This window comes from Ambystoma mexicanum, chromosome 4p (genome assembly GCF_040938575.1).
Source record: "Ambystoma mexicanum isolate Mex_15411 chromosome 4p, UKY_AmexF1_1, whole genome shotgun sequence".
Taxonomy (NCBI): Eukaryota; Metazoa; Chordata; class Amphibia; order Caudata; family Ambystomatidae; genus Ambystoma; species Ambystoma mexicanum.
Genome location: NC_090927.1, coordinates 40,425,814 through 40,449,505, shown reverse-complemented (window position 1 = coordinate 40,449,505; position 23,692 = coordinate 40,425,814). Strand labels below are relative to the sequence as shown.

General features: G+C 46.8%; 1 protein-coding gene and 1 long non-coding RNA gene across 2 annotated transcripts in view; both read left to right on the top strand.

Moving 5' to 3' along the window:
* The window catches only part of LOC138452729 (uncharacterized), a 381,209-nt gene that overhangs the window by 299,494 nt on the left and 58,023 nt on the right, over positions 1-23,692 (top strand).
* LOC138452939 (uncharacterized) lies at positions 767-23,284 on the top strand. Its single transcript, XR_011260327.1, has 6 exons — positions 767-855; positions 5,801-5,906; positions 6,391-6,477; positions 22,567-22,677; positions 22,804-22,904; positions 22,996-23,284. It is a non-coding gene; the product is annotated as an uncharacterized lncRNA (long non-coding RNA).

The window sequence follows — 23,692 nt, the reverse complement described above, 5'->3', positions numbered from 1 at the left end:
GTTGGGGAGGCAACCCCGGCCTGGATGCCCTCAGAGCCGGGGCCGCGGTGCGCCGGGTGCCCCCACCCACGTGTGGAGCTCCGGTGTCCCGGAGCGGGTGAGGTGACCCCCACCCTTGTGTCTGCGGCATGAGCGCCGCACATCAGTGTGTCCTGTTGGGTGTCCCCCGACCTGAGTATGGGGCTGCCCGGTGACCCGGAGCAGCCCCCAACAGGGAGGACCAAGTGATGGGGGTTTGAATTGGGGAGGCTGGTGAGTACGGGTCAGGGGGGTACAGGGAGGACCCAGTGATGGGAGTTGAATTGGGGAGGGTGGTGAGTACGGGTCAGGGGGGTACAGGGAGGACCCAGTGATGGGAGTTGAATTGGGGAGGGTGGTGAGTACGGGTCAGGGGGGTACAGGGAGCACCCAGTGATGGTGGTTTGAATTGGGGAGGCTGGTGAGAACGGGTCGGGACTCAGGGGGCGGCACATATAGATTCACTTTCTCTTTTCTTTTTTTGCACTTCGTTTTTTTTCTACACATTGTTCATAAAAAGAATGACACGTGGCAAAGACCGTGATTGGAAAGGGTAGCAAAATTTTTTATAGACACTATGAAAGTGCGTAGGAATCGCGAGTTTGCGCATGCCCTGTAGCAAAGTCATTTCACGGATATTGTGCCGGAAGCGATGATCTACGCATGCTCTGTAGGAAAGCCACTTCACAGGTATGGGGCCGGAAGCGATGATCTGCGCATGCTCTTAGCAAAGCCACTTCACAGGTATGGGGCCGGAAGCGATGATCTGCGCATGCTCTGTAGGAAAAAGTTCTTCCTCCAAATTGGCCACTCTTGTGCCCTCTGCTTTCGAGGACGGTAAATGTGCAATGTTTTGTTTTTTTATATGTTTAAGGCAGACGAATGTAGTCTGGTGGGGAGACCTGCCTGTGGCTGAGCCTTTAGGAGTAGGTCCCAGGGGGAGGCCATGCTGTCCTGGGCTCTCCCTGTGGCTGAGCTTCCGGGTGCGGGTCCCAGGGGGAGGCCATGCTGTCCTGGGCTCTCCCTGGGGCTGAGCCTCCAGGGTGCGGGTCCCAGGGGGAGGCCACGCTGTCCTGGGCTCTCCCTGGGGCTGAGCCTCCAGGGTGCGGGTCCCAGGGGGAGGCCACGCTGTCCTGGGCTCTCCCTGGGGCTGAGCCTCCAGGACCCGTCCCAGGGGGAGGCCATGCTGTCCTGGGCTCTCCCTGGGGCTGAGCCTCCGGGACCCGTCCCAGGGGGAGGCCATGCTGTCCTGGGCTCTCCCTGGGGCTGAGCCTCCAGGGCGCGGGTCCCAGGGGGGGAGGCCATGCTGTCCTGGGCTCTCCCTGGGGCTGAGCCTCCAGGGTGCGGGTCCCAGGGGGAGACCACGCTGTCCTGGGCTCTCCCTGGGGCTGAGCCTCCAGGGCGCGGGTCTCAGGGGGAGGCCATGCTGTCCTGGGCTCTCCCTGGGGCCGAGCCTCTGGGGCGCGTGTCCCAGGGGGAGGCCATGCTATCCCTGGCTCTCCCTGGGGCTGAGCCTCTGGGCCGCGTTTCCCAGGGGGAGGCCATGCTATCCCTGGCTCTCCCTGGGGCTGAGCCTCCAGGGCTTGGGTCACAGGGGGAGGCCATGCTATCCTGGGTTCTCCCTGGGGCTGAGCCTCCAGGGTGCGGGTCCCAGGGGGAGACCATGCTGTCCTGGGCTCTCCCTGGGGCTGAGCCTCCAGGGCGCGGGTCCCAGTGGGAGGCCATGCTGTCCTGGGCTCTCCCTGTGGCTGAGCTTCCGGGGTGCGGGTCCCAGGGGGAGGCCATGCTGTCCTGGGCTCTCCCTGGGGCTGAGCCTCCGGGACCCGTCCCAGGCGGAGGCCATGCTGTCCTGGGCTCTCCTGGGGCTGAGCCTCCGGGGCACGGGTCCCAGGCGGAGGCCATGCTGTCCTGGGCTCTCCCTGGGGCTGAGCCTCCAGGGCACGGGTCCCAGGGGGAGGCCATGCTGTCCTGGGCTCTCCCTGGGGCTGAGCCTCCAGGGCACGGGTCCCAGGGGGAGGCCATGCTGTCCTGGGCTCTCCCTGGGACTGAGCCTCCAGGGCGCGGGTCCCAGGGGAGGCCATGCTATCCTGGGGCTCAGCTTCCAGGACGCGGGTCCCAGGGGGAGGGCATGCAATCCTGGGCTTTCTCTGGGGCTGAGCCTCCATGGGCGTGTCCCAGGAGGAGGTCATGCCACCCTGGGCTCTCCCTGGGGCTGAGCCTCCAGGGGCGGGTCCCAGGGGGAGGCCATACTATCCCTGGCTCTCCCTGGGGCTCAGCCTCCAGGGCACGGGTTCCAGGGGGAGGCCATCATGTCCTGGGCTCTCCCTGGGGCTGAGCCTCCGGGGCACGGGTCCCAGGGGGAGGCCATGCTGTCCTGGGGCTGAGCTTCCAGGGCGCGGGTCCCAGGGGGAGGGCATGCAATCCTGGGCTTTCTCTGGGGCTGAGCCTCCATGGGCGTGTCCCAGGGGGAGGCCATGCCACCCTGGGCTCTCGCTGGGGCTGAGCCTCCAGGGGCAGGTCCCAGGGGGAGGGCCATGCTACCCTGGGCTTTCCCTGGGGCTGAGCGTCCGGGGCGCGGGTCCCAGGGGGAGGCCATGCTATCCTGGGGCTGAGCTTCCAGGGCGTGGGTCCCAGGGGGAGGGCATGCAATCCTGGTCTCTACCTGGGGCTGAGCCTCTGGGGCGCGGGTTCCAGGGGGGAGGCCATGCTATCCTGGGCTCTCCCTTGAGCTGAGCCTCCAGGAAGCGGATCCCAGGGGGAGGCCATGCTGTCTTGGACTCTCCCTGGGGCTGAGCCTCCAGGGCGCGGGTCCCAGGGGGAGGCCATGCTATCCCGGGCTCTCTCTGGGGCTGAGCCTCCAGGGCGCGGGTCCCAGGGGGAGGCCATGCTATCCCGGGCTCTCCCTGGGGCTGAGCCTCCAGGGCGCGGGTCCCAGGGGGAGGCCATGCTCTCTCTGGGGCTGAGCCTCCAGGGGCGGGTCCCAGGGGGAGGCCATGCTAACTTGGGTCTAAGCCTCCAGGGCACGGGTCCCAGGGGGAGTCCATGCTATCCTGGGCTCTCCCTGTGGCTGAGCCTCCAGGGCGTGGGTCCCAGAGGAGAGACATGCTATCCTGGGCTCTCCCTGTGGCTGAGCCTCCAGGGCGCGGGTCCCAGGGGGAGGCCGTGCTATCCTGGGCTCTCCCTGTGTCTGAGCCTCCAAGGCGGGGGTCCCGGAGGAGGCCATTTTCTAGTCATTGCTTTTGCTATATACTAGCAAGGCTGGCCGTAGCGGCTGCAGTGCCCTGGGCGGGAAAATAAAAATGTGGTGCTCCCCCTCCCCTCAAGTGCGCCCCTGGTCATGCCTGAGGCGGGTGGGGATGCAAACTGTTCAATAGGCACTGATCAACTCCCTATTGTTGTTAAATGCGCTCAGCTCCCAAGAGCCAATAGCTGGGTGACCCGGGCAGCCCACCTCTAAGGCCAGCTCTGTATACTTGCATGATATTAACATGAGCTGTGAACTGAATAACTCACAGATGCTCCAGATAAGACATAGTGTGATTCAATGACTTGCTTAGGATCACATATTTTGGTTAAATGGAGAAACCAGGAGGTGAACAAGTAGATACATATGTTCCCACGTTTAGTTGATATAAACATTTATTAAGGTTTTGCTTTGAGTTTGTGTCCTGCACAACACCTCTCAGGCAGGACTTATGGTGCCCCTGGGGGTGGGGGGGGCGCGGGATCCCAAGCTGTCATTTTGGGACAGTCTCGCGAAAAATGGACGGTTGTCCACCTCAGGAGGCAAAGCTATGCAGTCAAGTTTTCTCTCTGGGGTGGGTGAGGGGCCCTAAGGCAGGTGGTCACCCTGGGATCATGTTTGGGCGTTTCCAGGAGCCTTGCAGTTAGGCTGGCACTGGAGATGTTTGGCTGATCTGGAGAACTGTCCTATGGGGGTGGTTCCTATGTGGCAAAATACTCTGCATCATTTAGGATTTGTTCATCCATTCCTGCATTTTTTCTTTGCTTTCTGGCACTTGCATTCCTGGTTCTATGTTTGGAAAAGCAAAACTACATTTATTTTATATTTGTATAATGCCTTACTGCATTTTTATGGCTTCCAATTAATGAATGAAAAAGAAAAGTAGCGTGTCTTCATCTGCCCAAAGGAATGTGGTGTGTAGTAATGTATTTGTGTCATACTTGGGAGTTTTCAAAACTCTCAACCTATCTCCAGTGCTTGTGAAATCAGTTGTGCTTAGGGGCGTGTGGCGTGTGACTACATTGACCTCAATGGGAACATTACATTTTTTTAAATGTTGGTGAAAGTGTCCCATGTGTGGATGAGCCTGTTGAAATCTCTGGAACACAGTGGTGCGTTGGGAGTGTGACAATATGCCCACAGAGGGTGACTCACACCAAATGTGGGTAATTTGAGAGGTGTCTGTAGATCATGGCTACTCTAAAGGGACAGAGAATGAATGGTAACAATGGGGAAGGGGGGCTTTCAGTGGTGTCAGAGGGGGCTTTAAAGGTGAATGGATTCTTTGAGGGAGATTATCGTCCTGAACAGGCTCCTGGGATTTATCTGAAAAAAGGTGGATGGTGGCTCTGAAAACTGACGAGAAGGGTTTGGAGGCCTGTGGCCTAACGGGAGTGTCATGATGGTCCCCAGCATTCAGTCCTGACGCTTAAACAAACCCTTAGTATGCTTGGATTTTTCAAAATGTTTTGCAAGGAACTTGGGAGTCGTCACCCTGAGTTACCTGGGGGAATCCAGACCTGGACCCCCTACTCACTGTGCTTAGCGAGGCACAGCTCCACCTCACTGTGGACCAACAAGGCTGAAACACGTGTATGGGGTTGCTGTTGGTACTCTTGTTCAGAAGGGAATTACCTGAGCATTTCGGTGCTGGACTGCCCAAGTGGGCGGGACAAAGACTGATATGCAAATGGGTACTTCCCATCTGTGGAAGGTACAGTGAGCAAAAAGCGATGGCTGCGGACTGTCAAAGTGGGGAAAAAACCAGAGAGGGGCGTCTGCTGCCTTTTCTGGAAAATCTTAGTATGCTTGGACTTACTGGCATATGTCATAATGGGGAAATTAAAATGTGCACTTAGATACCCTGGACTGGGTAAAACTGAGGCTGTATGAAGAGGCTTTCTGCAGCCACAGGAGGGTGATTGGAGTTCTGACGGGGGATGGGTGCTATAAGAGGAGATGAATGAAGCCTCTCTGTCGGGTCCAGGAGGGGATCTGGGCAGGGAGGATTGATCTTGAGGATCGGGGGCTCTAAAGTTTAGGAGCTCTAAGATGCAAAGGTACAGACTCTGAGGACTCACAGAAACCCTTCCGAGGGTACAGGAAGGGGCTCTGAGGTGTGGCATTTCAGGAATGAGGATTGGCTATTGAAAGCAGGTGGTCAGGAGATTGTGTGGAGGAAAGCAGGATGGGTCTCTGGGGCGTGGAGGTGACTGAGGGGGTGGAATAATAATTTACTAGATGTTACAGGCTGAGTGGGAGGGTTTTGTTCCTAGACTGAGTACAGTGAAGACCGGTTCAGCTGAGTGGAGTGTCCGTGTTAGGATTGGTAATGTTGAGGAGAGTGGTAGTGGGCTGAGGGTTTGGTGCAGTATAGTCTGCAGTGCGGGCTTCATCACTGTATGCTGGAGCTAGCAGTATGTACAATACGTGTTATTTCACCAAACGTGAGAGCAATTGTGCTTCAAATGGTTCTACATTAAGGCCTCACTAGGTGGCTGCTTTATTAAACCTATTGAACATTGTCATTTCTAACAGAAACAATGCACCTGTGAAACATCAGTGATGGCCGAGGTAATCCTTGAATAGGGTCCTGTGACAGGCCCAGTTCAGCTGTATAAAGAAAATACAAATAAACATCCAGGTATGTTGACGAGACTTCTCTGCTAATATGTTCCCTATTGGTTATTGTTTGTGTTTCATAAAGCAAGCTGTTCAGTGGGCAGCTGCTGCACTATGAAACATGTTCGAGGGGAAATGTGGCTTGCTGAACTGTGTGTGACTTTTGAAACTATTGTGTGCTGAAAAAAAGGCAATTAACAAAGAGGTACTTTTTAAATTTGTATTGTCATCTTGAATCTTCCTTGTGATTCTCAACCCGGTGGATTATGTATTTAATTGTTGCAGCACACAACACTTTCTGTGCAGTGCTGCTGGGTTGTCCTTTGGAGTCCCTTTTCTATTGTCTCTGTATTACCTTGTGTGAACAACTGTTCCCAAGAGTAGAAAGGATATTTATATCCTCTACATTATATTTTGTGAGACCAGCACACCTCACCTTATGTGGAGTGCTGGGAGAGATACAGTGTATCCCTGTTCTCACTATTCCTGTGACTTTTCTGTTACAGTGACAAGCTCAACCTAAATGGCTGGTGGCAGAGAACCTTTACTACCGATTCTGTGCAACTTATTCGCAGGATGTTTTCACAACTACGGTAAGGCAACCTTTGGTGGGCATTTTTCCAAAATGGCCCCTGTCTTCTTTTTCCGCAATTTTTCATTTGCTTGTCCTTTCCAGGTCCTTCCCCTACCCTCTGGGGTGGGAAATGCCTTTGTGTGCCTTTTGTCTTCGGCAGGAGACCTTGGGCAAGCCCGCCCAGGCTCCAGACTGTCTGAGAAGTCAGGATGCAAGGGAGGAGTCCAAAACTCTGCATCCCTTTGTCTTCCAACCTGCCTTCTTTGGACCAGTTGCAACTGGGAGGTTGGCTGTTCTGAAAGGACCGCCACTCCCTCAGGTTTGAATGTTGCACGCCTGTTCATTGGCTAGGTTCCTGTATAAAGTTCAGATCCTAGCAGCTGAAGAAGTAGTCGACCACTGAACCAAATCTAAAGATCAAGAAAAGCCGGCCGAGACAATTTTCAGCCACCGGAACACATCTTAGTGTTACAAAAGAGATGTTAGTTACAATTAAAGAGAGTCTGTAAGAACTCTCTTCTCCAAACTGAGCCACTTGCTGCGATTCGCGTCACAAACGGCCGTCATTTTACATCCCACCTTATTTATTTAATATAATTAGCATTGTGATGTCACGCTGCACGTGACATCATTACGTTACAGAGTTATCACTTCTAACGCTAATGAAGCCCAAAACTCACCGGACACAAAAATAATTTCATGTTATAATTGCAATGTCACAATAATAGTGAATCTTTGGGCCTCATTACGAGTTTGGAGGTAGCCATGCCCTTAATGAGGGCATGGCTGCCTCCAAACTCTGGTCTGGGTCCGTGGTCCCTGAGTGGGGAAATACCGGGCCAGTCCGACTTAGGCGGGCCCGGTATTTCCCCATTCAGGGAACCCGGACCATCCCCATTGAGCCCCCACGGGGCTCAATGGAAATGGGGAGCATGCTAAAACGGGCCCGTTAATGACGGGCCCGTTGTTAGCATGCTGGTCCCCTTGCGGGACCCGCAAAGTACGTCTGGTCTGACCGGACGTCCAGAGCGGGTCCCGAGAGGAGACATCGTAATGAGGCGGTACAGGGTTAACGGCGCCGGCCCCTTTACCATTATCAAATAGAAAAGTATTGTTCTGTCAGGTAAATTCCAGTAGTTCCTTTAACATGGTAATATGTAAAAGGTACTAAGCAGATCTACTAGCATAGATATGATCTAGGGTCTTGAGTGCCAAAACATGTTCAATAGAAGTAATATAAAGTTTTCACATCTAATGTGACAAGGCAATCGTCTTCCGTCCATGCAAAACATTCCAGCAGTTGTAATAAATGCATCGTATATTTGTATTTTATTAAGCGCCTTAAACCAAAGTGCTGTACATAGTATACGGAACAGTACAATATAAATGTATAAACAATAACATCCAGAAAGGAATAACTCAAGAATGTTGAAGTAGGTAAGATTTCAGGGAACCACGGAATGGAGAATAGACACAGATAAAGCAAAGAGAAAGTGGAAGAGCGTTCCAGTGAAGAGGAGCAAGGAGTTCAAAGGAACGAAACCGAGACTGTGAACAGGGGGGACGAGGAGCCAAAAGTGGGAATTGAGAAGAAGAGCGAAGAGAACGTGATGAGATATAGAAAGACATTAGAGCAGTAAGATAGCTAGGAGCAAGACCATACAGAGATTTAAAAACAAGACCAAAAAAATGTTATTTTATTTGAGAATGAAAGGGTAGCCAACCAAGGTAGCCAACAAAGTTGTACAAGAGAAGAGGTTATAGAGTCCTGCGCCAAGAGAAGACACAGAAGACGAATAGAAGAATTGAACACTGATTTAAGTTTGGGAGCACAAGCAGGGCAGATGAACAGTAAAAAAGTCAGGAGAAAATTAAAGAAGAAATTAGAAGTTTAGATTCTTGAAAGGTAAGAAATGGATGAGCCTTGCAAATATTATAGAGATGAATGACAGGAACGGGAAGTTAATGAGATTTGATAGGAAAAAGAAACACCTCGGTATTGCTGGCATTACGAGTGAGATAATGGGAGGACATCCAAGGTTTGATTGCAACCAAGCAAGCAGAACGATTGTGATGAATTTCAGGATAGAAAGAGGAGAAGGAAAGAAATAATTGGGTGTCTTCCGCATAGAAATGGCGAGATAGACCTAAGGAATAACAGCCGCAAGATTGGAAGTATAGAGAGAAAATAAAAAAGGACTAAAACGTGGGCAAGCGAGAATGACTCAGAGGACTTTCCCGCCCAAGTGAACAAAAACTTTCTATTAGAGAGATGAGTGAAACCAAGACAGGACCGAACCTGAAAGACCAAAAGATGAAAGTGAAGCCAAAAGTAAGGAGTGATTAACAGTGTCGAAAGCAGCCGATGGATCAAGAAGAATGAAAAAGGATGAGTGCTTAGAGTATCGTACAGAAAGAAGAGAGTTCAGCACCGAGAGAAGAGCAGTTTCTGTAGATTGAAAGGGACGGAACCCAGATTGAAATTGGGGAAGAATTAGAAACAAACGTGGGAATCTGAGAATAAACAAGCCATTGCAGAAGGTTAGAAAAATAAGGAAGTAGGGAAATAGGACGAAAGTGGATCAGCAGTGGCTTTCTTCAAAATAGGAATAATAGTTGCGTGCTTAAATGATAAAAGGAAAAGTGGAGGTGGAAAGACAGATATTGGAAAAAGGAGACAAGATAGGGTACAAGAATAGGATGAACCTTAACGGGTCAGGAGGGGAAGCAGTAGGGTGAGCTTTAGCTAGCAAAACAAAAACATCAGAGTTAGGAACAGGAGCAAAGTGAGTAATAGAGACAGAAGGACTAGGAACTGGAGAGGGAGAGGGTTCTTGGGGTGACTTAGATGCTTCAATGTCCTGACGAAGAGCCAGAATTTTTGAGGAGAAGAAGTGAGCAAAATCGGAGGCAGAGTAGAATTAGCAGAATAATCAATAGTAGGAGAGAGAAGACGTACAAGAGTTTGAAAAAGATGCCTAGGGTGAGTAGACTGAGTTTGTAAAAGATCAGAAAAATAAAGACGCTTAGCAGTAAGTAAACAGTCATCATAAAGACAATGATAATAGAAATAAGAGAAACAATCAGGCGTGGATTTAGTCTTGAGCCAACGCCTTTCGCAGCCATGAAGAAGACGCATGGAACGCAGGTGGGGATAGAGCAAAAGGTTGAGAACGTTTACGAGTAGGACAGAAAGGTAATAGGTATAATAGAAAGGTATCTCTTAAGTATGCAAGCAACTTGTTAACTTCCTTAGATATGATGTATCTTGAGTACTTTTCTGTTAGCCAACCTATCCCTCTTACAATGGGCCGACCCTCTGGTATAGTATCAAATGCTTTGTGAATCTTGAGTACAAAGTAAATCCTAAGTAGTCTAGGATATGCTCTTATCATGGTATGGTGTTGTTTATTTATATAGCGCCTATACACAGGCAAGGGTTTTTAAAGCTCTCAAGGGGGGTGGGAACATGGGGGGGAAAACAGTCTCTCAGAGCCCTTGAAATTCGGAGACGATAATAGCCTGCACGGACAGAGTAAGTGCGTACAAAATACATTTAGCAGTTTGGGATACAGCAAATAGGCTTGACGGCGATTCTGCAGATTTTACAGTGCAATTAAGGGGTGAAGACAAGGGAGAACAGACATGTGATCTTCAGGCGAGGTGCGTAAGGAACGAGCAAGTGCACAGATGGTCACAGGGCGGGGGAGGATCAAGTGCACCCGGTCAGTTGAGATTGGGGTAAGTGCAGAAAGAGCCACTCTCTTGGGTTAATGTCTCAAGTGCATTGAGTGTGGGTGGGGTGTAGGGTCTCGGCAAGTGCGAGGGAGGACTGGCGGGGGTGCCAGGGACCAGTGAGACTCCCGGCAGCCAGTCAGCATGCTATAAGGAAGAGCAGGGAGAGAGGGAAAAAACAGAGAACTAGGTTAGCAGGGTAGAGAGAGAGAGAGAAGGAAGAGAAGAAGAAGAAAGTCTTGAGGAGTTTCCGGAATTTAAGGAGATCCAGCTCAAGACATAGGGTGGCAGGGTAGTTGTTCCAGAGGGAGGCAACTGCTGAGGATAAGGTTCTCCCTCCAAATCTCTGCTTGGAAAACCAGCTCACTCGCAGAAGGTTGGAGGTAGATGAGCGGAGGGCTTGTGAGGGACAATATTTAGGTAGGCAGCATTGCAGGTCGGTAGGTCCCAGGCTCCAGAAAGCCTTGTGAACAATGCAAAGGGTCTTGAATTTGATCCTTGCAGCCACAGGGAGCCAGTGATTGTGAAGTATTGAAGATTGTGAGTGAAGTAGTTATTGTCAATTGCCTGACCCGTGTGTTGGTACATGTCAGGTAAACAGCTCTGGTGTTAGTTCATTGTCTGTTACAGTGTAAGAAAGTGTTCGTGTCAGAAAAGGGGGGGACGGGTAGACCTTCTAAATATCCTTCAGGATAGGATGGGGAAAAGGTGTTACAGGGAATGGGGCACCGTATCTCGCCCGTCGGTGTACCAATTCCACTCCCCGAAGACCCCTCGCCCAGGTGATTTCCCCCCCCACACTGGTCCACCCCAGGGAACTGGATCCAATAGCGATGGCCGTGTCCTGGCCACCTGGGTGATAGTTCTCCGGGGACTAGCGGGTGAGACACCTTCAGGTTTCTCACAGGACTTTGTGATGGGCCACTTGGCTTTGCCATTGGCGGTGGGGATGCTGGACTGCCCGGCTTAGGACTCCTGCAAACACCCTCTTTTACGTTTTTTATGCAGTTGGGTTACTTATTGCTGCTATTTGTTTCTTGTTTTTTCTTCATACTGTTTCTCACAAGTCTTGCTATCTAATTGTTTTGTAGTCCTTCTTTACTTTGTCAACGTTTTGTTTACTGTAGTTTTGACATTATTTTAGCTTATTTAGTTGTTTGTTTATACCGTTTTACTTTTGGGTTTGTTTTGGTCACAACCACTTCTTTTCAGTAAATGTAGCTCCACATGCCTGCATACAGGCATTTGTGGTTTAACCTAGACTGATTTTTAAAAAGAGTCTTTACACCATTTCAATATGACGACCATTTTGCCAGAGGGCCTTCTGGCATTTTGTACTGGATGTCAACATCACTTCCTGTAGGTGTACAAGTGATTCGCACAGTAATTCCTACTTCATTCCTAGTTTGAAGTTTATTTACTGAACTAAACCAAAGCTTCTTTTTAGACAATATTTCTAGTGTTACCTGTAGCAGGCACTTTGAACAAATAGTCTTTGTTTCTAACTCTGGAGAAAGTCACATAAAGCTGTCCATGAGAAAAGCATGAATCCCGTAAATCGATTCAAGCTACTTTGAGTTGGAGTATTGAGATTGCGCAGCAACATTATTGGTGTCCCGATCTACAGCCGAGGCAGCAGCGACCTCAACGTACGTGCCGTACATGTAGGGCTGAATGAAGCATGTAAGCTTTGTACTGTTGAGATGGCATACATTCATCAACTACGCAGGAGAGTCAAGTTTCTGTAATTTTCATGAGATATTAACCACAATGTGACAGACAGGGTCATTGCAGACACTAGTGGAGAGACGTGCATTGTTTCCTGTCACTCACATTACCACAAAAGCCCCATTTTACGTCACCCGCATGACTTCAAAAGTGAGTGCCGCTAAAGTCAGCTAGAATGCTGATAGTGTGGAAAGTTTAGGAAAAATGATCTGCAGAAGTTTTTCGTTCTATGGCAAAAACCTGAATGATATATATTTTATACATTTTACATTACCTACACTATGGAACCTACTCGCATTTCAAATTTCAGGTTTGTAGCATGTACGGAAGTATGCTGAACATTTAAAACAGGCACACACATTTTCATTACACGGGCTGCGTTAGCGGCCGTTTAGTTATGGTTGAGTTGCTCAACCCATAGGAAGAGCACTTTTTGGGCAGCTTATATCTTTGCCCCCCTGGACGAATCCTCACAAAACTTTGCAAAAACTCTATATGACCCCATCAGATCGATTCTGTGAAGTTTGAGGTTTCGTTAAGGGGGGGACAAAGGTATAGGGTGGGTTCCAAAATGTCTGTTTTTCCCATAAACACAATGGAAAATAATGTTGCTCACGCCTACAGCCCAAACAGCTAGAGGGATTTTCACCAAATTCATAGCAGGAGCGGCAGCTTGGTCCTGCGTCCTTTTGTAAATTTGGTGTAAATCCGTCCCGTAGTTTTTTTCTAAAACTGCCAAAATATAGGTAAAACTAAAAAATTGAGTGACATCTTTGTTCGGTCCGTGGACTCGCTTCCCTGATCGGTCTGCGGATAGGCCTTTGGCCCAGAGGGCGGCATGAGGTCTGCGGACATTGGACGTGCCCGCTGATTGGATGGTGAAAAGTGTGAGGTGCGTCAGATTTTTGGAAACGCCCGCCATGTTGGATTTGCAGACAGCGGCCTATGTCTGCGAACACTGCGGTGAAAACATATTAAACACAACTTTGCACTTGTCAAACTAATGAAACAATCTCGGGAGAGGTGTGAGGGGTGATGAGGATGGAATGGGATATGGCCTTAAAAAGCCCAAAGAACTGGCGTTTCTGTTCTCCGATGTCCTTGAACAGTCCGGAATCTGGGGCTGTCCTGTGATGTTCACGAACATCGGAGATGTTTGAGGACATGTATGCCTATTTCTGCATTGCAGGGTTGGTGAAAAGAAGTTTTTTGGATGGCTTATAACTTTGGCGCCACTCAATGAAATTATGAAATTTAATTCTAGACCTGACTCTGAATTGTTCTGTGTGGTGCTGTTTTGTCAAGAGGGAACAAAATTAAGGGAGGGGTCCCAAATAATTTTAAAGGCTTATAAATGTGGTGCCATTTGACGAATCTGCACAAACGTTTGCAAAAGTATTGTAGACCTAGGCAAAATTAGAGGGGGGAGGGTTTCCACATTTCTAGATGGCTTATAACTTTGTTGCCATTTGACGAATGTGGACGTTTTCAGAAAGATTATAGACCCAACCTCGAATGTTTGTCCAAAGTCTGATTGGATTTTGTCAAGTAGGGGCTAAGTTATGACTATTTTATGTACGTACATTTTGACACTTTAAAAAAATTAAACCTGCATGGATTTGCAAGGACCTGAAAGCGTGGTTTTGCAAATGTCTGTGTTTTATTTTTTGAAAAATAGTGGTATAACTTTGATGAACGAGGGACAATCTGGCTACTGGCCATGACCACGAAGGGACCAGCAATGGGGTTAAAGTGGGCATGGCTACCAGGGAACTGACTATGTGGTAAGGTTTTCCGAAATTGTGATAGGTTTGAATGGGGAAAAAAAATCTGCTTGTGCGGTGGGCCTTAGCAAGGACCTGAAGGCGTGTTTCTGGAATATATGTCTTGTGTTTTATTTTTCCAACGTGTAAGAATGTAAATAGAAAAACTAGTGATCTACATTTGGCGTCTGGGTAGTGGGCCTGGCCCTCGGCAAACGCAAATTATTGCTCTGATTTGCTTATTGGAGATTGCGCCTCGGCCGAAGCCCATGCCCCATGGATTTGGGGACTGGCCAGGGCTGCAAGCCATGATCACTGGCCATTGGTTACATTTTTAAGTTCTAGTTTTTATTAATCTACTTTCAGCCAAGAGGCTTTGTATATACACATACAACATAAATTACGACTCACAGCCAAGTATACAAAATTGCACAATTAAAATCACAATACTGTTTGCTCCAAGAGACCCTTATCCACAATTTGGAGATAAAAAGATACAGTAAAATAAATAAGATTAATATCATCACCTGCATGAACTTGCTCCACACATCAGCAATGTTGTTAAAATCAAACATGTTATTATAGGATTTTAAAACCTTATAACCCAACTTGGCCAGACTTCCACAATCAATTATCAAATGTTAAAGTGATTCAATGTCATCGCCTCCACATAGACGACACTGGCACATTTCTTTAGGCACGCCTTTCCTTACCATTGTTTCAAGAGCTACTCAGGAATTGCATTTCCTCAGTAAGTATGTGCAAAGGTAATGACACTAGGATATGCCACGATGTATTGTGGCAAATTTAGACGGGTGAGCCTATATTGGCTATAAGGTCCACTGTGCACCTTGCATGCAAGTTCATAACTGTCATCACACATTTACGTTACCAAAGCTAAAACAGAGGGTTGCATGATCGCTGAACTCATTAAAGTGAACCTGCAGTTCCAAGGCTTTATCTAGAGTTGCAGTGTTAACAAACATGTAGTCCAGGGTAGAGGTACAGTGATCGTTGTGCCATGTCGCCCCCATGGGTATATCTGTACCATTCACCATTTTTAGCTCAATTTCTTCAAAAAACATTTTCCACCTATGGTTGTTGTTCCCATTCCTTAGCTTGCTCACAATGGCAACATTCCCATTGTCATATATGATTTTTGAGTTTAGGTCCCTGGCATTTATAATATCCATGTCATCGTCATGAAGGTGACTGCTAGTGATCAACTCAAAGATTGTGCCCTGAATGCCCAGAGGGAATCCAACCCCCCCCCCCCCCCCCGGAGGATCATAGACATTGATTATCAGCACCTTGTGTTGCCCTCCAATCAGGATGTCAACACCCAGAACATTATCATCGCTGGTGCTAGCTTGGGTCTCTAGAGGGAATATCATTGGCCACCAGAGTGACCAAACCCCCATACGGTCTCCCTTTCCTCCCCCTACTGGCACCACAACCATAAGATGAAGCATCAAGACATGATGCTGCTGCCATGAGCCAGGTCTCCTGGAGGAGTGTAAATCCGCCATAGATATTAGGCTAAGGGATCCATCCTTCTTAAAGAGATGCTTATGGCCTCTCGTGTTCCGTGTAATGATTTTGGTGTCCACTCGGTTATTAGCAATCATTGGGGGGAGAAAGGAACTGAGCCATTCCCAGTGTGATCTTACATTAGGGTCGCCCATTTTACCGCTGGAAAAAGGAACAGAGCCATTCCCAGTGTGATCTTACATTAGGGTCGCCCATGTTACCGCTGGAGAAAGGAACGGAGCCATTCCCAGGAACGGAGCCATTCCCAGTGTGATCTTACATTAGGGTCGCCCATTTTGCCGCTGGAGAAAGGAACGGAGCCATTCCCAGTGTGATCTTACATTAGGGTCGCCCATTTTACCGCTGGAGAAAGGAACTGAGCCATTCCCAGTGTGATCTTACATTAGGGTCGCCCATGTTACTGCTGTTAGTCTTTTCATACTGCACACCTTTTCTGGTCACTTTATGATTATACTTGTTGCTATTCGGTTTACCTTTCTTAGCCTGTTTGCTCACACATTCAAAGTCCAACTCATTACCCCTTTTTGTGAGTTCCCCAGAGTGGCAACAGTACATACATTTTCACATTTTTCAGTCACACTCAAGTTTCATCCAAACGACTAACTAAAGATCAAACTGACACATTGGGCCTCATTACACGGATGGCGGAGAACCATGGCGCTACTAGCGCCATGGTTCATGCCGGTAAAATACCGGCACTGCCTTGGCAGAAAGGGGAATTACCGCCCCATTCCAAGGTTGGCGGGGCGGTAATTCCCCCTTCCACCATTGCCCTTCCCCATTCCCATTTTTGCCCCATAGAGCTCAATGGGAATGGGGAAGGCGCTAATTACGGTACCGTAAATTGCGGTACCGTAATTAGCTCCCTGGGTCCCTTTGCGGGTTGGTTTTTAACGCCTGCAAAAAGCAGGCGTTAAATCCCCCAACCCGCAAAGGGACCTCGTAGTAAGGCGGTAAGGATTTACCGGTACCGGTATTTTACAGGTAGCTGTAAATCCTTACCGCCATCCGTGTAATGAGGCCCATTGAATTTAGGTTTATGGTTCATATCCACTCAGAACTCCAATTTATTGTAAAAGAAAATTAATCTACACAGACTAGCACGCAAAATGAGACTAAAAGTTTTTTTCGACACACAAATGGGAATGAACACCAAACAAGAACCACATCAATACTTAGAAATTAAACCCAAGAGTCAGTTTGACCCTCAAGTCAACAAAATAGCCATTAAAATGTTTGAGGGACAGATGACAAAGGACCTGAATAGAGTACACTTTACCAGGTCCAGAAACTATAACACCAGGAGACGACAAAATGAAATTATCAAAAATCTAGCGGATGCCAGAAGCCTGACCCTTAAACCCGCAGACAAAGGAGGCGCCATAGTGATCATTGACACTACTTACTATGAGGAAAATATCTTGGAACTTCTATCAGATTAGAATACATACATCAAAATCCAACAGGATCCAGTTCAACACATTTCAGACATCATTGAAACAACACTCAAGAAAGCAGAAGATTAAGGATGGATCTCCAACAAAACCAGACAATTCCTGACAAACAACCACCCTATCACCCCAAAATACATAAACATCTGATGAACCCTCCACTTAGACCCATAGTAGCAGGGACGGATAGTATCTTTAACCCATTGGCATTTTACGTAGACAAAGCACTGCAACCTGTAGTGCAAGCAACATCTACATATCTAAAGGATACCACACACTTCCTTAACCATTTGCACACTTTAACAAACATCAATGGAGATGATTTATTAGTCTCATTTGACGTACAGAGCCTGTACACGTATATCCCAAATCAGGACGGCTTGGAAGCGCTTGAATGGTCTCTACTACAGAATGAATGTGAAGCAAATAAAATGTGCATCTTGGACTTGAGCAAAATTATACTTGTGAATAATTATTTCAGATACAAAACACAATACTATTTGCAACCGTCTGGGACTTCAATGGGGTTAGCAATGGCCCCCGCCTACGCCAACCTATTCATGTACCATTTAGAGATTAAATGGATTCTAACACACACAAAATACAGTGATAAAATCATTACCTTGAAAAGATACATCGATGATGTTTTTGTCATATGGAGCGGAGGACATACAGAACTGGAAGAATTCCTACAATACAATAATGCAGGCCATGGAAGAATAAAATTTACGATGGAAGTTGGAACCCCTAAATTAAATTTTTTGGATGTGGAATTAGAGATTGGTCCAGAAGGAATCATCACAAGCATTTACCACAAACCTACTGATGTCAACAATCCCCTACACTTTAGGAGCCACCATCCAGAACACGTAAATAACTATTTACCTTACAGCCAATTTCTTCGACTGAAAAGGATTGTCTCATCTACAGATACCCTCGAAATGTAAATTTACTAATGTCTGAAAGGTACAAGGAAAGAGGCTACCCCGAATCCATCATCAAGAAGGCAGAGGAGAAAACACAGAATCTGGAAAGAAAAGATCTACTTGCACCAAAGAATAAATCACAGGAAATCCCATTCCTTTATACACTGAGGTATTCAGCACAGAGTCATCATATAACGAGGATGATCAAAAAGAAGTGGAGAATAATCGGTCTAGATCCTCAATTGAAGAGACTATTCCCTGAACCACCTATCATCGCTTATAAGAGGGGCCGTAATTTCAGGGACAGCCTGGTTAAAGCAGAAAGACTACGAGTTGACAATCAATGCACACTTACAAAGGAAAAATCAGGCACTCTTGCATGCCTGAGTTGCTGCAACTGCAACAATATAATAAAAGGCAACTATGTGAGACATCCGTCCAATGGAAACAAAATTCCCCTTCATGACTTCGCAACATGCGACACAAAATCAATCATCTATGGTTTAAGCTGCCCATGTGGCATTTATTATGTCGGACAGACCCAGAGGAAAGCCAAGGAACGCTGGAATGAGCACAAAAGTAACATAAGAACTAACAACATACACTCACCCGTGGCCAGACACTTTGCCCTAAAAAAAACACAGCATTGCCCAACTGAAGGTGATTATCCTGGAAATTGTAAAGAAAGCTCAAAGAGGTGGGAATCATGCAAGGCGGATGAATCGGAGGGAAATCTTCTGGATAGAAAAATTTAACAGTTTAGCGCCCCATAGGATGAACGAGGAGTACAGTCTAGCTTCATTCCTATAAGTCAGTATAAGATTCCTAACAGTGAGACCCAATACAGAACCTTGCTCAATGGACATCAGCTCTAGATCCAACCAATAAACTGTAAACAAGTTAAGGATGATTATTCTGTACAAAATGACATCTGTGAGAGCTTGGATCATGCCTTTTTGAAAAAAATGGTCATCAATTTGACTTAGAAGAGTGCAATTTGAGTGAACTCGAGAATGTGAGCATGTTATTTTTATGAGTTAATAAACATATGGATGTCCAATGACAATATATTTTTACACTTCAATATGACAATTCAAGTGGAGAAAGGAGTCAGTGACCCCACATGACTAGATTTGTCAATAATTGCTCCACAGCAGACCAACTTACAGATCTTAAATAGATCAGAGATACAAATCATCTACTTAAAATCAGGATAACTCTCCCTGAGTATACATACCTCATGTATACTATCATAGAGAGAGCCGATTTACAACGTAATGCAATTTTCTACATTTGTACTCTCAAATTCATAGTGATTTCATCAATCATGCTATTACAGCAATATGTACTATTTGGATTTTGTGATTAAATCATCTGTTAAAAGACTAGGACCCATCAGGCACATAATATCCACTAGTGTTGCCATTTTAACAGTAGTACTTGTTACTAATCATATTCACCAGAACGTTCTACCCACGTCAACATGGTCGTATTCACATCATCCGCTGACGTTGCAAACATTGTGATGTCATCACGCTTCGACGTGATGACGTCACAAGATAAATAGTGGCCATTTTGGCAGGATTGATGACGAGCAGCGTCACACGCAGCAACTACTCTTGGAGCTCGTTCACTTAAGTAAGGTAAGAGGGGCTATAGAAGCTGTTAAATAATTGTAACGTGGTAGTACACTGACATAATGAGAAAACCAGCGTTTTCTCTGAAATTAGACTAATAGAATAATCACGATATGGACACGCAAGGGATAAGTGTCTGCAAAAACGTTTTTTTCATCCACCATTTTTCACGAAGAATGGCTAGACCAGTTACTTATCTTCCAATGTGACAATTAACTTATAAATACCATTAAAGTGCGCAGAGCACTGGGAAAGATTGCGTAACCGTAACTACAAAAAGTACATAGAGAGGCAGCATGCGGGAGGAGATAAACCAGGAAGGCTCCTGGCATGGTTATACAAGAGTGAAACCCCTGGACCCCCGATCAGATCGATAACAAGGGAAGACGGAGGGGTGGTGGATACCCAAGAGGGAGTCAATCAGGAGTTTGCAAACTATTATGGGCTGTTATATGGAGATGACGGGGAGGATAATCACGCAATGATAGTAGAAACACTGGAGGACATAGGATTGCCGCAAATCAGTGCTGAAGAGAGAGAGGAGCTGGACACACCGATTACCTTAGAGGAGCTAGAAGAGGTGGTGAGACAGTTGCCAACTAGCAAGACCCCGGGGGCGGATGGACTCCCAAGTGAATTTTACAAAATATGTAAAGATGAGGTGCTCCCCCTGCTGTTAGATATGTTGAATGAGGCATATGAGCTAGGCAGACAGCCAGAGTCACTCATAGAAGCGATTATAATACTGCTTCCCAAACCCAATAAGCCAGGGCATAGCTGTAGTTCTTATAGACCCCTGTCAATGTTAAATCAAGACAGTAAAATTCTGACTGCCGTTTTGGCAAACAGATTAAGGAGAGTCATAGGCAAATTAATACACCCGTACTAGATGGGCTATGTCCCTAATAGGAACATATCCAATAATCTTAGGCTCCATAGAGTCAATGAATATGGAAACGAAAGCGAGGGCGAATTGGCAATTGTGTCGCTGGACGCAATTAAGGCCTTAGACTCGGTCAAATGGCCATGGTTGTTGGCGTCCCTGCAGGCTGTGGGATGGGTCCAGGATATCTACAGTGGGCTCAAATGTTATATAGTGAACCACTCGCCAGAGTTAAAACAGGGGCAGTAATATCAGAAAGGTGGAAACTCTGCAGGGGAACCAGACAGGGCTGCCCATGGTCCCCTATGCTTTATATATTGGCCCTGGAACCCCTAGCGATCTACTTAAGGCAACAATATGATACGATAGGCATCCCTGTGGGAGGTGAACGAGACCTGATATCCTTATATGCAGATGACATACTATTGTACTTGCGACACCCAGAGGAAAACCTCCAATATATTTTGGAAGTAATGGGAAGATATGCGGGAATGTCTGGTATAGCGCTGAACCCTCAGAAGTCTAGCATGTTCCCATTGGGTGGATATAAAGGGATCCCCTTAAAACAATTACCGGTGTTACAGGTACCATGGGCAACGACTACATTTCGCTATCTAGGAATAGAGATATACCACACGGTGGAAGAAGAGCATAAGCGCAACACAGAGGTAGCCATTAAGAAAATTGAGAATTGCATGCGGTTCTGGGTAAACCTCCCTTTAGCAATGATGGGACGTGGGGCAATGTTGAAGATGGTGGTCTTGCCTAGGCTCTTGCATTAGTTCGGGAATATCCCGCACCTGATACCAAAGAAGCTCTTCAGTAGATTGGACAGCATGTGCAGGGATTTCCTGTGGCATGGTACACGAAACCGAGTGGCCCTCTGGAAGCTACAGAATTTCTATGAGAAAGGGGGTATAAAGCTGCCTAATTATGAAGTTTATTATGTTGCAAGTCAGCTGCAATATGTGGCCAAATGGCTTTCGGAGGAGGTCACCTCTGAATCCAGGTTGTTCAGGCGGGACTGTGGCCCATATTATCTAAAGGAGATTATGTGGGTGCCCCAAGCAGAGATGGAAGGGCGCACAAAGATGATGCCTGTCAATTGATGGAGATTCCATTCCCGTGTTCCCCACAGGTACCACTGGTTGCACTGGCGGGCGGAGAAGAGCAGTTAAGGATGATTATCAGAAACCACTGGGAGCCGGCTGGTATAGCGACAGTGGGGGATATTTGGCAAGGGGGGAACCATAACAGATTTTGAGGAGTTATGGGCAGAAACCGGGTTACACACTGGCCAGTATATCATGTATCATAGACTGGTGCGAAGGATTAAGAGAACGTGGCCCGAACTGGTGCTAGAGGAGGAACCATATGCTACTATAGACATAATATATGACATAGCAGAGGGGGGACATGAGATATCTAGAACATATGAGATGATGATGTCCAAAGTGGGAAAGGAGGTGGCGTAATTAAGACTAGAATGGGAGGGGGAAGCGGGAACCCCGATGGAGGATGAGATGTGGGGATGAGTCCAAGGGTATCACAAGAAGGTGTCGAGGAACGCAAGACTTAAACAGATGCAACTGTATATTACACATAGGGCTTATCTGACACCCCAGAGAATAGCCAAGTTAAAAAATGCAGGACAGCAGGCATGCCCTAAATGTGATGAGGAGAATGCGGCATATGTTTTGGTCATGCCCGGTTATTGAGCGCTTCTGGGGTTAGGTCGCACATAAACTAGCAGAAAAGGGTATTAAGATTGTGGTGGATACTGTGTGGGCTTGCCTGTTAGGGGGGGGTTCCCTAGGCTATGGAAACCTAGGCATGTAAGCAAACTGAAGGACCTGGCATACGCGCTGGCGAAGAGGAGGATTCCTATGGGGTGGAAGACATGCCACAAACCACGATTGGAGGTATGGTGGAAGGATCTGCAGAAATGGGCGGAGGCGGAAACCATGGTATGGCAAGAAGCTAGCAGTGCTGAGGGGGAGGAAGAGACTGAGACCCTGATGGCCTGGAAATTACTGATAGCAGAACTATTTGGGTCAATCCGAGACCCATCGGAACCCATGGAGAGGAATACCCTATCACAAGATGCAGAACATTGATAGAAGTAGGCTCGTAACGGGGGGTGGGATAAGGGAAGCAGTGAACACAATTGAATGATGTATAATTGAAATGCCATTGTATACACTGCAAGTTTGGTTTGTATTGTTTGTTTGAATAACCAATAAAAAACGTTTAAAAAACATATAAATACCATTATCAGGAAGCTACTGCGGATAACTTAAAAAGAATGGTTTGACCAATAGTGTATCCTCAGGTGTGACAATGAACTTATAAGTGTTATTTAAAAAAGAAGTCACTGCCTGTAGGTTACAGCACAAGAATATATAACAAAAGCACATGTGTCTGTGTTTTGCAGATACTTTGGGACTTAGCCAGCATAGAAGCCTACCAATCACGGGGTATTCTAAGCAGATAACGGCCACACCATCCACCTTATGAAGTAGCACCCGACGTTAGGAAACGACAGGTAAATGTAGATGCACATAGTATACAAGCATGATTATGTATTTCTTCCTTTTTGAATAAAAAGCCTAAGTTAGAATTCAGGATAATACTCTTTTTTACAATTAGCCCATTTTTATTGTTTTTATAGGTTGCATACCAATTGTGAATCCATACAACCTTTTGGTCTAAATTGAAAAGACTACAATCTTAGTGAACATCCAGAAAGGAGATAAAGCATTGGACATCCAGGTGATTATTATAGAACCAGTGATTCAAGATAACATGACAGATATTAGTTAACCTTAAGAGTAAGACCGGATTGTTGTATTGTATATTATAGGTGAATGAGAAAAAGGACAAAAGAGGGCAAACAACTCTTGAAGGGGATACAACCAACCCCGAAACGCGTTGAGTACTATACATCAACACTTTCTATAAACAGTATATGTTATAAGGCATTTCTCCACAAAAGTGAGGAACGTGTGTGACTCAAAAATGTGAAAATGTATGTACTGCATGAAATTTTGAAATTATATTAATACAGAAGCTAATAACTCGATGCATTGAAATGCAAATTAGTAGCATGTGATTTTTAGCAACATTAAATTGATTAGTATTTTTTGACATAATCGGTTTCTAAAGTTGTTTTCTATGCATTGTTTTCTAAATAGCTACTATTCAAAGTTTATTTAGTATTGGTTGTTTTTACAATTGAATGGGTGTGCAGGGGACGGGAGAGTTCCACAAAAGTGTGGACATCTTTTGGTTCTACATAAAAATGTCCAGCAGTCTACTTGGGTTGATAGGTTTCCTCCTTCCTTTAGTAATGCCCCTGATGTTCAATGATATGAGTGGAAGAACGCTCTTGTTTTCCTCCACCAAAATCCACTTTATTTTGTTTCATGGGCTTGGAAGTAGTCACCACTTCTCTTAGCCCCTCTTCAGGTTCATAATTGGATTCACACACACAGAGGTTTCGATGGATATTGCGCTACCATTCAGAGATGATTTAGAGCTATCAATGGAGCGTTCCAGGA